We start from the raw sequence: 16712 nt of genomic DNA, 5'->3' as shown, positions 1-16712 counted from the left end.
TTCGGCTATCCAGATGGCACCGTTTGAGGCGTTGTATGGTAGGCCTTGTCGGACACCCATCCTCTGGGAAGAGGTTGGGGAGGCCCAGCTGATAGGACCTCAGAGAGCTCAGCAGGATGCAGAGTTAGTTCGCACTATCAGACGGAGGATGTCAGAGGCCCAGGACCGTCAGAAGAGTTATGCTGATCAGAGACGGAGACCCCTGGAGTTCTCCATTGGTGATCATGTATTTCTTAGAGTTTCACCCACAAAAGGGGTGAAGAGATTAGGTCTCCGAGGTAAGCTAGCTCCTCGATATATTGGGCCATTCCAGATCTTGGAGAGGATTGGAGCAGTAGCTTATCGTCTGGCGCTACCACCATCTCTAGCTGGCATTCACGATGTATTCCACGTATCTATGCTGAGGAGATACGTATTCGATCCGGCACATGTTCTGTCAGATATATCTGTTCCTATTCAGCCTGATATTACTTACGAGGAGGTTCCGGTGCGGATTCTGGACTATAGAGAGCGTCAGTTGCGGAACAAGACTGTCCGGCTAGTTAAAGTCGGATGGCAGCATCATTCTGACGAGGAGGCTACGTGGGAGCTGGAGGATACGATCCGAGCTCGATACCCCCATCTTTTTACTTGAGGTATGTGGGTTAGAGTTCCTTTCAGCATTTATATTGCATGGTTATATTTCAGTGTTTGCTGTTGGTTATAGCGAAATTTGGGGACCAAATTTTTATTAGTAGGGGAGGATGTGAGATCTCGGAAAAATAAAATAAATAGGGTTATTTGAGAATTATCCGTATAAAATTTTTCCGGAATTTTTAGAAATTTTGTGGGAATTTTTTCGAGCTCGTAAGACGGGTTTTGAGGGGATCAATTTCAGGTTCGGATTAAAGCCTATTTGGGATACCCGATTAAGTGAGGAAATGTTTTAATATATATTTCCTTTTCTCTTTATTTCCTTCCCCAAAACGCCGATTCCATTCTGCCCTCTCCACCCGAGCCCGAGCCTCTCTTCTTCCCCGATCCCCTTTGATCACGCGCCCCTTTCCTCTGCCCTAGCCTTTCTCTTCTCCGACGATGACGACGTCATCAGGGCAAGTGATTGCTGGCAGCTGAGCACCCCATCTCCTCCATCGATCCAGCTAGTTTGGAGGTCGCGTTTCCTTCCGGATCATCGCCTCTGCGCGGGCAACCTCTCGGTGGAGTTGAAAGGAGATCCGAACCCTAGCCTTCGCCATCTACCTTGCGGAGCCGTGCCACTCGATCGCCGGTGTGGAAGAGCAATTAGGGCTTCAAAGGGTAAGCCATTGAAACTCTTCTTTCCTCTTGATTCATCGCCGGATCTGTGATTGATTCACAGATTTCGCCAGATTAGGGTTTTGTTCTGGTAAATCCTTCTTGCTTGGATTGAGGAAAGTGTCGGATCCCTTCCTTTTTCCTCTTGATCAGATTTTGGCATCTTCTCTTCTTTGCTATAGATTGAGGTTACGGGATTGGAGAAGAAGAGTGAGGTTCTGTTCTGATCAGATCTTGGACTTCTCATTGTTGCCGATTGAAGTCTCAGATTGGAGGTAAGAGGAGGTGATTGTTTGAATTTGGGATGCTTGGTTGAATTGTGATCTTCTTATTTTGATCCGATTGATCCAGTAAGGTTAGGTTCTGTGGTTATGAGGTGTATCCAGCAGAGAGGTTGTTTGTTTTTGGTTTGGCAGCCACCTATCCATCAGTGATCCAGCATCAACAGCAGTTGAGATTCGAGGTAAGGTGTAGGGATTTGTTACATGCTGTTGAATTAGATTATGTTTCGAATTGGGTTTGTGATTAGATTTAATCGTTTAGAATTAGTCTAATGGAATGATTAGGGTTAAAGTAATTAACCCTAGTCTACTATTGGATTTCTAATCTAATGGGAGATTAGGGATTAGATAACTAATCCTAATTAACCATTAGATTAATTAGGTAGGTTGAGATTGTGGATTAGGGTTTTACCCTAATTTAGTGTTAGAGATTTTATTTAGCTATTCATGTGGATTTAGCTAAATAAAATATATATGTTGTTTGACGCAGGAGTCTGATTTGAGACAGGCGTCTCGACGTTGACTTCGGATTTGGATTGTACCTTCTATTTGAGGCGGGTACCCTTTGACTTATCTTTTGATAATGTCTTATGATATGTGTAGCTTATATATATTTACTAGTGGTAGATAGTAGATCATTTCTTCCCTGGTTTTAGCTAGTTGATACCTATCACATGCTTCACCTGCTAGTTGCGTTACTTCAGGATTGGATATTATATCTCTTGCCATGTGTATATATGATCATAGAGATGCATATCTATAGTGCTCTACTCTACTGGATTAGTTGCTTTACATGCGTGATACATGCTCTTGGATTCATGATACTTACATCATTGTTATATGTGATGTCTTTGGATTTATGCTGTTTATTATCATCGTTATATATGTGTTTGTCTGTTTGGCATCTACACATATGGAGAATATGTTCAGGTATGATATATTGTAGCCGCATGCACCATATCGCATGATTGCATGCTGGGCGATTGACGACTCCATTATTGTTGAGCACGTCGGCCGGCTACATTGACCTGCGCACCACGTGACCACTGCATGGGTAGTGGCACAGCACACAGGGTGTGTAGGTTGCTCGGTGGTGCTCCGCTGGAGGCTCCACTCATGGGTAGTGTGTTAGGCAGCGTGGTAGCACACCGGGGTCCCTCCCCGTCATTGTGTACCGGGAGATGAGAGCATGACGCTCCCTCCTATAGTGAGGTTGGAGGATAGGTGTACTCCGGTGCATCCCGTCCACTCGGTCACTCTTCAGGGGTAGTGACGGCACAGTGTCACAGCCCTACCCACGCGGTCTCACCATTGTGTGTGAGATTCTGACTGGCGTCAGGGGTGACCATGTCATTTGCATCATATGCACAGATTGCATTAATTATGATTGATGCATTTTGGTGATTGCATATGATTGACATGCATACAGGTTATATGCTTTTGCTCTGACTATCTTTATCTGTGTATGTTTACAGTCAGTTGCACAAGCCTCGCAAGTGAGTACAGTTTATTTCAGTTATGCATTTTCTTATTATTCTTGCTATAGACTGTACCTTATGCCTATTGCTGGTTACTACAATTTATTTCGGCTATGCATATCTGTTATTCTGTTAGGAGACTATACCATAGGTTGTATGGTTAGAGAACTGTACTCTTGATCCCATGGTTTAGGAGACTGTACCTTAGGCTATTACTGGTGGTTATATGTTGCTGTACATATCTATTGGATTACCTGCTGAGTTCTTTGAACTCACCCCGTTGTTACTATTTTTCAGGTTGAGGCCGTCGGGAGATATTCCAGTCGCTAGCCCCATTAGCGCGAGGATTTTCTTTGTCGGATTTATTCTGCTTTTTCATCTTATATACTTGTATTGTGGGTTGTATTGTGGGCATTGAACATTCGGGTTTACTACTATTGTTTTCCGCTGCAGATATTTTCATTACTTCATGGATTTGGTTTTCTTCGATGTAGTGGAGTAGGATGTTTACATATATCTTCGAGATTCTATATCGTCTTTCCTTATTAAACTGCGTGGATTGATTATATGTTGAATTATGTGGAATGTTGATATAAACTGCGTGGTTTGTTCTTATTTGTATTGTATTATTCCGGCCGTGTGTGGCCGAGGTATGGAGATATATGTATTCGAGATTCATATTGTCCGCCGTACAGGGGAGATGTTGCCGAAATTTCTTCGGACAGGGACTACCTGGGGCGTGATAGCAAATGCCCACCCTTCAATCGGTTGAGTCAAGCCCTAGCTCGATCCATCACAATTTTAGGGCTTCCAGCGGTCGGATTAAGGTATGCATTAAACCTAGTGGTGGATTTGGGCAATTGATCTCTTACTTAGTGTTGATTTAGAGTGATTGTTTGGGAGGCAGTAGCTACATTTGAATTCGGCCACAAATTCTGACATATTCCTTCGGTAGTGGACCAACAGGGGAGCATCTGAGATTTGGGTGAGTTATTGGAATTGATTCAAGTTTGTTTATCCTAAGTTGATTATGGAATGCTTAGGGTTAAAGTTGGATTAACTCAAGTTTAGGTGGTGAACTGTTTTACTGAGACCTAAACATATATTGGGAGTTAAGTGATGATCATATTTTGATTGGAGTTACCCTATATAGGTTTTGAGATTTGATTTAGTTATTTAATTTATATATGATTAGCTAAAATGTATATCATGTATTATAGGACTTTGATTCGAGACGAGCGTCTCGATGTTGGATTACTAGATACAATACTATATTTTGAGGCGGGTACCTCTGACTTATCTCCTTGATATGATCATTTTTGATATACATAATAGTTTATAGCTAGTTGTAATGATTGTGTTTACTTCTACTTTGGTATGTCACTTCTTGGTTCTTGTAGTCTACCTATATTCCTATCTGGTATGCATTCATACTTATATTCTCTTGTTTGTTGCCATGTTTACTCCTGTTCATAGAAAAAGTGACATACATTGCCCTTGTAACACCCACTAAGCTTTTAAGATAAATATGAGAATGATGAATTTACCTTAGAAAAATATTAGTAGAATGTTGAACCAAAAATAAATAAAAAGAAATAAAATAGGGAGTTGTCAAGGATTGAACCTTGAACCTCTCATGATGTAAATGATAGGATTAATGGATAATAACCAGTTGGGATAGGAATAATATATTGATAGTAAAGGAGGGAAACTCATGATAAGGGTGAGAGTAAAAGCTAGCCAAAAGAAAACAAGAAAAGAACAAGAGAAAGGCAACTTGCCTTCTTTTCTCTCCCTCTTCTTCATTCTTTGCCGTGACTTAAAGAGAGGAATTAAGGGGATTCATTCCCCCATGTTTCATCATGAATGATGAGAACAAATAAATAAATAAAAAATAAAAAGGAAATGAAAAAAAGGGCTAAGGGAGAAGGAAAGCAAAAACCGATTTTGCTACCTCTTCCCCCTTCATAAAAGAGAGTATGTAAAGAGGAGATTCTATTTTTCTCTCATTTTCCCTCATCCTCCCTCTCCCTCACCGAACCCTCAGTCTCCTCTCCTCCATCTTCGGCCCAAGCCAAGGTTTTCTCCTAAGATAGCCTAAGATACAAGGAGGACTTAGCAAGGAATCAAGGGAAGGGAACTAGAAGAAGAGGCTACTTCTTCCATCACCACACCTTAGATCCACAAGCGAAAAGGAAGTAAGCTTCCCCTCACCTGTGGTACAAGGCGTTTTATGTGCTTTTCAGATTTTATGAGGATTAGAAAACCTAGAATAGAATTTAAGAAAAATTCGGCCAAAGAAGAGCTTTCAAATCTAGGAAGGTTTAAACAAGTCCTCATTTCATGATATTTTTCTATGCTATGTAGGAAGGTTTTCCTTCATGTTTTTATACCTATATGATGCTTGGTCAGAGGAGTACCTAACCCTAGAATTTCGGCCAAAAATATTTTAAAGAGGTTAGGGAAATCATTGTTTAACCAAACTAGTACAAGATTTTCTCCATGAATTACTAAGGGTCTTTTGTTGGTTTTTCTTGCTTAAAAGTAACTTGGAACCAAAAGAAATCCACTCATATGTTTCGGCCAAGAAAAGAGCTTAGGGTTAGGAAGACCTTTAAATTTAAGTAACCATGTTTATATGATAGAATATAGAGTTCTCTTAAAGAATTGCATGTTGAATATTGCTAGAAATTCATGAACTCTTCATTAAGATTTTCGGCCATGATAAGATAGATAGCTTAAAAAAGCTTAAACAAAATTTTAACATGCTCAAGACCTCTGTGATACTAAGATATGAAAGTTTTTTAATGCTCTCATGCTTAATTAGGGTATAGAGAATTTAGTTACATGATATATGACATGTAAGATCACAAGGGTCCTAGCTTGTTTATGAACCAAATTTGTATATGATGTTCTTAGTAATTTTTGCCATGAAACTTACTTAGGTTTTCCATGCTTTAGGCCACTTAAAACCTAGTTTAGAGATTGGTAGGTTTCGGCCATGAGGAAAAATAAAAGAAAAAGGAAAGAAACCTAGGAAGCCTAAGACACAATTCACATGTATGTTTATTATGCTTGTCTTTATACATGCTATGAAACTTGTATGACTTCCTATGCTTTTAGGCTATTTGAAGCAAATTTAAACACTGATGAGTCTCAGCCAAGTAGGGTTTAAATGACCTAGAGGTCTTAGAATTGAAACCAATTGTGTTAAAAATGCTTCTTATGGAAATATGATAATATGTTGATTGAGTCACATGCTCGTATAATTTTTCCATGACCTAAATGGACCATTGTATGTTTCGGCCATGAAGGGATAGATGCCCTAGAAACCCTAGAACAAAAATTAAATATGCTCATGTCACTCTACATGAAATATGATAAGTAGAAAGCCAAAGTTCTCATGCTATATGTTGTTTAATGACCTAAAATGAGGCTAGGGTAAGTTTCGGCCATACCCATTGTATGATGCCTTATTATGAATTTATACATGATGTTAGTTCAAGTTCACATGCTTGTATGCTTGCTTTTAGCTCTAATGAATACTTGTTAAATTTCAGCCATGACATATGTTAAGGGCTTGAAGAACTTAGGAACTAGCTCAAATATGCTTACTATATTACTTGGAAAAAATGCTATAAATATGGTTTAAGGTTTCCATGCTTTCATGACATTTGGGACCTTGTTTCACACCTGATAGGGTTCGGCCACATGAAGTTTAGGGACTTGGAGAACTTAGAAACCAAGTTAATCATGCTTATAATGCTTCCTATGAAATTGATGTGATGATAATTTAGGTTCCACATGCTTGGAGGTTGTTTTTACCTAAATTGAGATCTAAGGGGGTTCGGCCATGATAAGAACCCAAGGGATTAGGAAGCTTAGAACCCAAGCTAACTATGTTACCATGTTTCTTATGATAGTATAATCACATGATACACCCTTATGCTTAAACATGTATGCTTGTGATTTATACTTTCCATGATATGATATGTGCTTAGAAATATGCATGCTTGGATGATATGCTATGTGCTTAAAATATGCATGCTTTCATGATATGATATGTGGATAAAAATATGCATGCTTTGATGATATGCTATGTGCCTAAAATATGCATGCTCTCATGATATGCTATGTGGTGAAAATATGCATGCTTTTATGACATGATGTATGCCTAAGTGATGCATACTTTTTATGACATGATGTATGCCTAAGTGATGCATACTTTTTATAACATGATGTATGCCTAAGTGATGCATACTATTTATGATATGATGTATGCCTAAGTGATGCATACTTTTATGACATAACGTATGCCTAAGTGATGCATACTTATATGATATGCTATGTGACTAAATGATGCATTTTTATACATGCTACTTTACTTTGTAAGGCTTGTACCAAGGGTGAGCTCCTAATCAGCCCCTAGGCCTTTGGCTGTGTGATCCAGGCTAGTAAAAACAAAGGGATGGGCTCCTTAGTACGCCCCTAGGTCTATGGCTGTGTGATCCGGACCTAGTTCCTAGTATGATTCAAGACTTGCTACCTTGGATATACTTAGGAAGCGCGCATATCTACGTGATTTATCTATGTGTGGTACAAGCCGGGGCCCTGATTATGTTGATATTATGTTCAAGTATATATGTAAGAAGAAATGGTTTTAAAGATCATGAGACATACACATGTTTTTCGGATACATGTTTTCAAAATCATATTGCATATACCTTATGATCATGTTGTGATGATGCTATGATTTATGATATGCCATGATTAGATACGATTATGTTATGTTTCATGCTATGCTTTAAGAGCTTGATATGCCATGCCACCTTATGATGATACTATGATATGCCATGATTAGATATGATTTGTTGGATCGAGACGCGCTAGAGGGGGGGGGGGGGGGAATAGCGCTCGTGGCTAAAATCGTTCAATTATTGGAATCGTAAAATCTATCGGAGAAGTAACGCAGCGGAAAGTAAACAAACACACAGAAAGACAAGAGAATTTACTTCGTTCGGAGCCTGTGACGACTCCTACTCGAAGGCCCGCGATCCTTGATCGCTTTCCGTGGGCAACAACTATAAGCTCGACAAGAGTACAAGTAATACAGTTAAGTATAATGAAAAAGTACAGTTATACCGACGATAATATCGTAATCTGAAGATTTCGGAGCTCCGGGTCGTCGGTGTCTCGTAGCAGCACTTCGGGATCGTCTCGTGAGCAGCTTGTAGCAGAAAGATTGCTTGAAAGTTGTTGTGAGGAGCTGCTGGTCGAAACCCCTTATAAAGGTTGTTCAAGGCGCCTTCTACTGTTCACCAAGGCGCCTTGAACAGCCGAGTCAGCCGGGGAGATGAGGAGCGAACTGGTCGAATCTTATCACAGACTCAAGGCGCCTTCCACTGTTCACCAGGCGCCTTCATCTGTTCAAGGCGCCTTCCACTGTTCATCAAGGCGCCTTGAGCAGCTTCTCGCAGCCAGCTCCAGCCTTGCATCCGAGGCGCCTCCAAGCTCCATGGAGGCGCCTTGGACACTGTTCATCCGAGGCTTTAAGTTGCTCATTTGCACCTGCAAGATACGTTAGTCCCAAACACTACCCTGCAGCACAAAGTTAGCACATAATACAACAGATATTATAAATGAAGTATTAACAGTCTCCGGACTGTCCGAGTCTGACTTCAGGTTTCCAACCGGAAACCCTAGGTCGACCCGACGCCTACTGTTCCCTCTACGGGGAACGCGTCCTCACCTACTCCACTCAGGAGATTTACCTGTTGCCAGATCGACTGGACTTTTGCTCGGCACTCGACGCTTCCGGACTTTCTGCTGGACATCCGCTTCCCGGCTAGTCCAGACTTTCACCTGGTTCGCGACACCAGGACTTTTCACCTAGGGTTACCACCCCCTAGGACTTTTGACTGAAGCCATCGACCTACCAAGACTTCTCGCATAGGGTTACCACCCCCTATGACCTAGGGTTACCACCCCCTAGGGTTTTTACCTGCCTAACCGCAGCTAGGACTTTTGCCTAAGTATCACTTAGGACTTTCCTGCAAGCTCCATGAACTTTGTTAGATAACACCACCACTTAACTTTGAGCCCTTTGCCATAATCAAAATCAGGTTCGATCATCTGGTGCTCACTGCACCAACAATCTCCCCCTTTTTGATTATGGCAATCTTGGTTCAAAGTTAAGTAAAACATAACTTTTATATAAAGGAATAAATAATGAAAGTTAACCAGAAGCATCAATGCATAAATAAAATTTAAAGTTTATGCTCCCCCTTTCATTCTTGATTTCTTAACTTTGACTTTTCTCTCCCCCTTTGACATAAATCAAAAAGAATTAAGAAGAGAGAAATAGTCTAGTTAATTTAAGCTCCCCCTAAAGGGTAGCATAGTTAAGTACTCAGACTTAAAAAAAATTTAGGTGAAGTACTTAGCTCAATTCATAAGGTGTTTGAAAAGAATTGTTGCATAGATAATGCCTTAATAACTTCTTTGAGTTTAGGTGTCCAAGCATGAATCAAATTAAATTATTTAACTTGATTGGGTATCAGAGCCCTAAAGGAATTTGTTTAGCCTTAAAGTACTAGCATGACTCTGTTCATTCCCCCTTAATTAATGCCAAATTAAATTCTTAGGGTCTTAGAGTACAAGCATAAGAAGAACTTTATATTATCCTAATTCCAGCTCATCCATTCTAGATTATCAAACATGTGCAGCTTATGAATGAGTTTGAGATGAGATTATTTGAAAATATTGAAAATTTATGTAAAATACGGCAACAAATAATAATTAAATAATAAGGTTTAATAGACAAATAATCTTAGTAGATTTTTTAGGAATTTTTAGAAATTTTCTGGGATTTATTTGGAGCTCGTATGAATTAATCAGAGGGGATACATTAATGGGTTTAAGAAAAGCCTGTTTGGAATACCCGAAGATGGGAATTGATTGAGGAATTGGTCTAGGGTTTGATGGAAGATCCTAAGTTATAAATTTTCCCCGGCCGAACCCTTCCTCCTCAAAAACCCCTCACGCGGCCAATTCTTCTCGCGCCGAACTCCTTCCCCCGAGTTCTCACCTCGCGATCCGCCGCACCACCGCCGGTTGCGACGAACCCTAGCCGGCGATCTCCTCTTCCTCTCTTCACGCGCAGGCACCATCTTCACCGGTGGCCTCTCCTTCCTTCCCTCGCTCGAGCACCCCCACAGCAGCCGCCAACCTTCTCTCTTCGCGTTGTGCCCTAATTGATCCGGCAAGTACTATTATGTGGGCATGGCTCCTGTGAGGTACGGTTTAGGGATAGTAGAAGTTGATTGTTTGCTTCCGAAGCTTGATGGATTGTGATTGGAATTGGGTTCGTTTTGATTGTTGTTCCGTGGTGTTAGTGTTCTGTGTTCCTGCGGATTATATGTTTGTTTAAATGCCTAAACGAGATGCTCAATAGATGAATGAATTGTGATGCGATTCTTCCGAAATGACCTCGTTTTGTTTTGAGTTGTCATGGTTTTCTATTCGGATTTGGGCGCTCATGATTTGGTACTGGATTGGATCGGGCCTTCCTGGTGAATTGAGGAATTGTGACTTAGCGGTATGTTCAGCGCAAAGATTTCATGATCGGTTGTGTTCATGGTGATGCAGTTGTATTCCGTGAGGTTCTTGATTCAAATCGAGGTTTTGTGATGTTCTTTAACGAGGGGTTTTATTCTTGAGTTTCCTTGCTCTGGATTTGTACAGGTTTCTCATGCTAAGATCTGGATTGGTGGTACTATAGAATGTAATTTTTTCTACTTCTTTTGAAACGCAGAATTGATCGGGTTAGGTTGGTGCGGTGAGAAATCGTGTTTTTCTGCAGCCTATTAAATTAGGTTTGGGATTAGCTAGTTGTGGTTTATGCAATTAGTTAAATTGTAACTTATGTGATTTACAGGGCTGTAATTCGAGACGAGCACTTCGACGTGGAGACTGTTTAGCTCGGTCTACATTTAAGGCGGGTATTTCTTACTTTGTCTCCTTAGTTCTTTGAACTTAGTGCATGAGCTATTTTTGGATAAGGATTGTTACCTTGACTCCACTCTTGTTTTCTTGCGCTTGATACTTCCACACAAATCTTTGAGTTATTCGTTTCCATATCTATACAGTCTCTTGTTGTTGTCCATGATCAGTAGCAGATACTAGATACCATATTTGTATGTTTTGACTGTTGCCTATTTATGTACTATATTAAGCATGCTGGCTTCATGTAGCATACCTGTTTCTGTTTATATATATATGATGACTGTTGCATTGTTCGCATCATGTCATTGCATGCATGCCGCATCCTCGGCCACTCGAGAGAGTGGTAGCTGGAGTTGATGCCGCTTGTCCTGTTGTGCCGCACTCGGTCATTCGTGTGAGTGGTAGCTGGAGTACGAGCAACAGGGACCCCGTCGCAGATGTAGCTAGTTAGCTACTATGCAACTGTCCCCTCGGCCACTTGTGTGAGTGGTAGCTGGAGTGGTGTACAGTCTGTCACTGACCCGGCCTCTCGACCATACAGGGGTCATGGTGCAGGGAGTGACCATCCGTGCATACGTTGTTATTATATTTGTTTTGGCTGCTGTTGTTTATACTTGCTGTTATTGTTGCTTATTTATGCTGCTGTTAGTAGCTTACGCTGTCGTTGCTAGTTTATACTGCGGTTGTATCCTATGCTGACATGCTTTCTTATGATGAGATATATATTCGTTGTAGGAGTTTAGACACTGGTTATTTATTGGTAATTTGGATATACCTTACCTATTACCTTGTAGTTAATAGCAGTACAGTAGCAGATCTGCGCTACTTTAACTTTCTATTGTTAGCCTAGGATATGGCTTCAGGTATGAACATTTATGTGAACATCTTGGTAGAATCTGCTATTTCTTTTATGAGACTGTATACTCTTGGCTCACTTTCTAGTTACATGTTATGATCATGCACTATCCCTTTCCTTACCCGCTGAGTTCCAATACTCACCACCCCGCAAAATGGTTTTCTTTCGCCAGGTAACAGGTAGATGAGTCATGGATGCTTGGAGAGATGCCGGCTGCCAGTCCTGGGTCCTACGTCACACTCGAGGATTGATTTTGGTTTATTCCTCCTTACTTGCATTTCATATTCGATGAATTTGGTATTGTGAGAATTATGTTTTGATACTTGTTTGTGGACTTGGTATTTGTGATATTTTGGTAACTTTGCAATTTGTGGGTTTTTCTTCGTTTTCTTTCCGCTGTGCTTATTTTATTTTTTTGTTTCAGCCGTGTGGGCTGTTGTATTATGCTATATGTTTTATTCATTTATGTCCAGCCGGGTAGGCTGTGTATATCAACTGCGTGGTTATGTTATTTCTATTTTGCATATATATTCCAGCTTAGTGTTGCTGATGTATATTTTGTATGTAGTAATGTTTCATATTGTCCGCCGTACAGGGGAGGTGCTGTCGAAATTTCTTCGGACAGGGACTCCTCTGGGGCGTGACAATTCAGTGGTATCAGAGCGGGTTTACGATGTCTGTTGTTTTTCGTGTTTTGTATTTTCGAGTTAATATGATACCAATTTAGTGGTATCAGAGCCCAGGTTTTGCGATGCCTAGTTTTGTGTTTTGAAATTTCGACCTTGTTTCGATTTATGATTTTCGGTGTTCCGATTATTTTGTTCTCCCTTTGTAAGTTGATACCTCGATGTGACTCTCGAGTTTTGGAACCAGGCAACGGCAGGATTTCTCTGAGCTATAGGATGTAAGTTGTCTACTGCTAAATCATTTCATTTAAAATTAAACTACAATTACCTGATACTGAGCTGATTGTGGGGTTAGCTTTCTAGCAACTTAGTGAACTGCTTGAGCGTGTCTAATTGACGTTATCCATCTCACTTCCTAATAAGTTATTTAGAAGATTGGGACCAAATTTGACATCTGATAAATGTTATAGTGTTAGCAGATCCTCATCCTAAACTTTATGTTACATTGAAAATGCAATGTTCAGTGTCCAAATGCCTCTAATTTGTTTCCTTAAAACAACGCAGACTGTAAGGATTACGGTATAGCTCAGATTTGCATGTACTTCTTAATACCTTCCTTTCTAACCCAGCGCAAGTAATTGAACAACCAATTATTATATATCTATATGTTTTAATGTAAAGAGCCCTTCAAAGAATGGTTCAAGCGAGCAACTGGGAATCATACAGCAGCATTTGTATAATTGTATACCATATATGACGTGTTGGGACAGCCATTCATTAGGTTCATCAAACCTTAGTAGAGGTTAAAATAAGGAAGCAGAGAGTCTTTACTTGGTTCAAGTTGCAACTTGGCTTTATTACAAACTGATCTGTGGAACCAATAGAAACCTTTTATTTGCTTATAAACAATACAAAATATACTGTTCTTGGTCTTTGAATTCTTATCTAAATCTTTTGCAAGTCCAACTCAATTATAATGCATCTAGATTTGGAAAAAAATGTAAAAGACATAATTGCAGCAAAGAGCTAATTGTACCCATATGTTCTGAGTAGTGATCAAACAAAAAAAAGTGGCTTTAATCTGTTGCTCCACCTTACTACTTACTATTGCTCAAGCATTCTAAATCCACAACTTGACATGATGCAAGGCCATTGGCAGGTTAATGCCTAAGCATAGTACATTTTGACTGGAGCATTAGTTCCTTATGGTTAGTGCTTTGCCATGGTGTGTTGATGTTTGTCAAACACTTTAAGTTACACATTTGCACTTGATAAATTATGCATGAATGTGCAAGACAACTCGTGTTGCTTGAGGAGATTCAGAAAGAAGCTTGGTTGATGAGTTTAATGGATTGAGTATAAAGCTTTGTGGAGCTTCATCCTTGAGTATGATCATTAAACACGGATATTGGATCCAAAGGCTTTTGTGTTTGTTTTAATTAGGAACTATTAAATGAAAAGTAGCTTTCTAATTGACCTAGTAAACTTAACAGCAGAACATTTTGAAAATTAGTACTGGGCATAAACTTTGCAAGAAAGTGAAGCAAGATAGTTAATTTATCTACAGTTGTTTAGACAGTAGTATGTGAGTAGCGGAGGCAGAGCGAGCCTATAACCCGCAGAGTTATCTCTTGCGGTTGGAGATTATGATACTTGGATGGAGTGATATATAAGTATGTTGCATGGTGGTTATCCTTGGATGAGAATCCCTGAGTTGAGTAATAAATTTGGGGACCAAATTTTTATTAGTGGGGGAGAATGTAAAATATGGCAACAAATAATAATTAAATAATAAGGTTTAATAGACAAATAATCTTAGTAGATTTTTTAGGAATTTTTAGAAATTTTCTGGGATTTATTTGGAGCTCGTATGAATTAATCAGAGGGGATACATTAATGGGTTTAAGAAAAGCCTGTTTGGAATACCCGAAGATGGGAATTGATTGAGGAATTGGTCTAGGGTTTGATGGAAGATCCTAAGTTATAAATTTTCCCCGGCCGAACCCTTCCTCCTCAAAAACCCCTCACGCGGCCAATTCTTCTCGCGCCGAACTCCTTCCCCCGAGTTCTCACCTCGCGATCCGCCGCACCACCGCCGGTTGCGACGAACCCTAGCCGGCGATCTCCTCTTCCTCTCTTCACGCGCAGGCACCATCTTCACCGGTGGCCTCTCCTTCCTTCCCTCGCTCGAGCACCCCCACAGCAGCCGCCAACCTTCTCTCTTCGCGTTGTGCCCTAATTGATCCGGCAAGTACTATTATGTGGGCATGGCTCCTGTGAGGTACGGTTTAGGGATAGTAGAAGTTGATTGTTTGCTTCCGAAGCTTGATGGATTGTGATTGGAATTGGGTTCGTTTTGATTGTTGTTCCGTGGTGTTAGTGTTCTGTGTTCCTGCGGATTATATGTTTGTTTAAATGCCTAAACGAGATGCTCAATAGATGAATGAATTGTGATGCGATTCTTCCGAAATGACCTCGTTTTGTTTTGAGTTGTCCTGGTTTTCTATTCGGATTTGGGCGCTCATGATTTGGTACTGGATTGGATCGGGCCTTCCTGGTGAATTGAGGAATTGTGACTTAGCGGTATGTTCAGCGCAAAGATTTCATGATCGGTTGTGTTCATGGTGATGCAGTTGTATTCCGTGAGGTTCTTGATTCAAATCGAGGTTTTGTGATGTTCTTTAACGAGGGGTTTTATTCTTGAGTTTCCTTGCTCTGGATTTGTACAGGTTTCTCATGCTAAGATCTGGATTGGTGGTACTATAGAATGTAATTTTTTCTACTTCTTTTGAAACGCAGAATTGATCGGGTTAGGTTGGTGCGGTGAGAAATCGTGTTTTTCTGCAGCCTATTAAATTAGGTTTGGGATTAGCTAGTTGTGGTTTATGCAATTAGTTAAATTGTAACTTATGTGATTTACAGGGCTGTAATTCGAGACGAGCACTTCGACGTGGAGACTGTTTAGCTCGGTCTACATTTAAGGCGGGTATTTCTTACTTTGTCTCCTTAGTTTTTTGAACTTAGTGCATGAGCTATTTTTGGATAAGGATTGTTACCTTGACTCCACTCTTGTTTTCTTGCGCTTGATACTTCCACACAAATCTTTGAGTTATTCGTTTCCATATCTATACAGTCTCTTGTTGTTGTCCATGATCAGTAGCAGATACTAGATACCATATTTGTATGTTTTGACTGTTGCCTATTTATGTACTATATTAAGCATTCTGGCTTCATGTAGCATACCTGTTTCTGTTTATATATATATGATGACTGTTGCATTGTTCGCATCATGTCATTGCATGCATGCCGCATCCTCGGCCACTCGAGAGAGTGGTAGCTGGAGTTGATGCCGCTTGTCCTGTCGTGCCGCACTCGGTCATTCGTGTGAGTGGTAGCTGGAGTACGAGCAACAGGGACCCCGTCGCAGATGTAGCTAGTTAGCTACTATGCAACTGTCCCCTCGGCCACTTGTGTGAGTGGTAGCTGGAGTGGTGTACAGTCTGTCACTGACCCGGCCTCTCGACCATACAGGGGTCATGGTGCAGGGAGGTGGGCGGGAGTGACCATCTGTGCATACGCTGTTGTTATTATATTTGTTTTGGCTGCTGTTGTTTATACTTGCTGTTATTGTTGCTTATTTATGCTGCTGTTAGTAGCTTACGCTGTCGTTGCTAGTTTATACTGCGGTTGTATCCTATGCTGACATGCTTTCTTATGATGAGATATATATTCGTTGTAGGAGTTTAGACACTGGTTATTTATTGGTAATTTGGATATACCTTACCTATTACCTTGTAGTTAATAGCAGTACAGTAGCAGATCTGCGCTACTTTAACTTTCTATTGTTAGCCTAGGATATGGCTTCAGGTATGAACATTTATGTGAACATCTTGGTAGAATCTGCTATTTCTTTTATGAGACTGTATACTCTTGGCTCACTTTCTAGTTACATGTTATGATCATGCACTATCCCTTTCCTTACCCGCTGAGTTCCAATACTCACCACCCCGCAAAATGGTTTTCTTTCGCCAGGTAACAGGTAGATGAGTCATGGATGCTTGGAGAGATGCCGGCTGCCAGTCCTGGGTCCTACGTCACACTCGAGGATTGATTTTGGTTTATTCCTCCTTACTTGCATTTCATATTCGATGAATTTGGTATTGTGAGAATTATG

The 16712-nt window shown here is 40.5% G+C and overlaps 1 long non-coding RNA gene across 1 annotated transcript; it reads left to right on the top strand.

Annotated features, from left to right (window-relative positions):
• The first annotated feature begins 1115 nt into the window (after positions 1 to 1115).
• Positions 1116 to 1743, top strand: LOC122028575. The gene is made up of 3 exons (XR_006124862.1): positions 1116 to 1296; positions 1476 to 1568; positions 1645 to 1743. It is a non-coding gene; the product is annotated as an uncharacterized LOC122028575 (long non-coding RNA).
• Positions 1744 to 16712: the final 14969 nt, after the last annotated feature.

The sequence above is a fragment of the Zingiber officinale genome, chromosome 10B, assembly GCF_018446385.1.
Source record: "Zingiber officinale cultivar Zhangliang chromosome 10B, Zo_v1.1, whole genome shotgun sequence".
In the NCBI taxonomy this organism is placed as follows: domain Eukaryota; kingdom Viridiplantae; phylum Streptophyta; class Magnoliopsida; order Zingiberales; family Zingiberaceae; genus Zingiber; species Zingiber officinale.
This window is presented reverse-complemented; position numbering and strand designations above follow the sequence as displayed.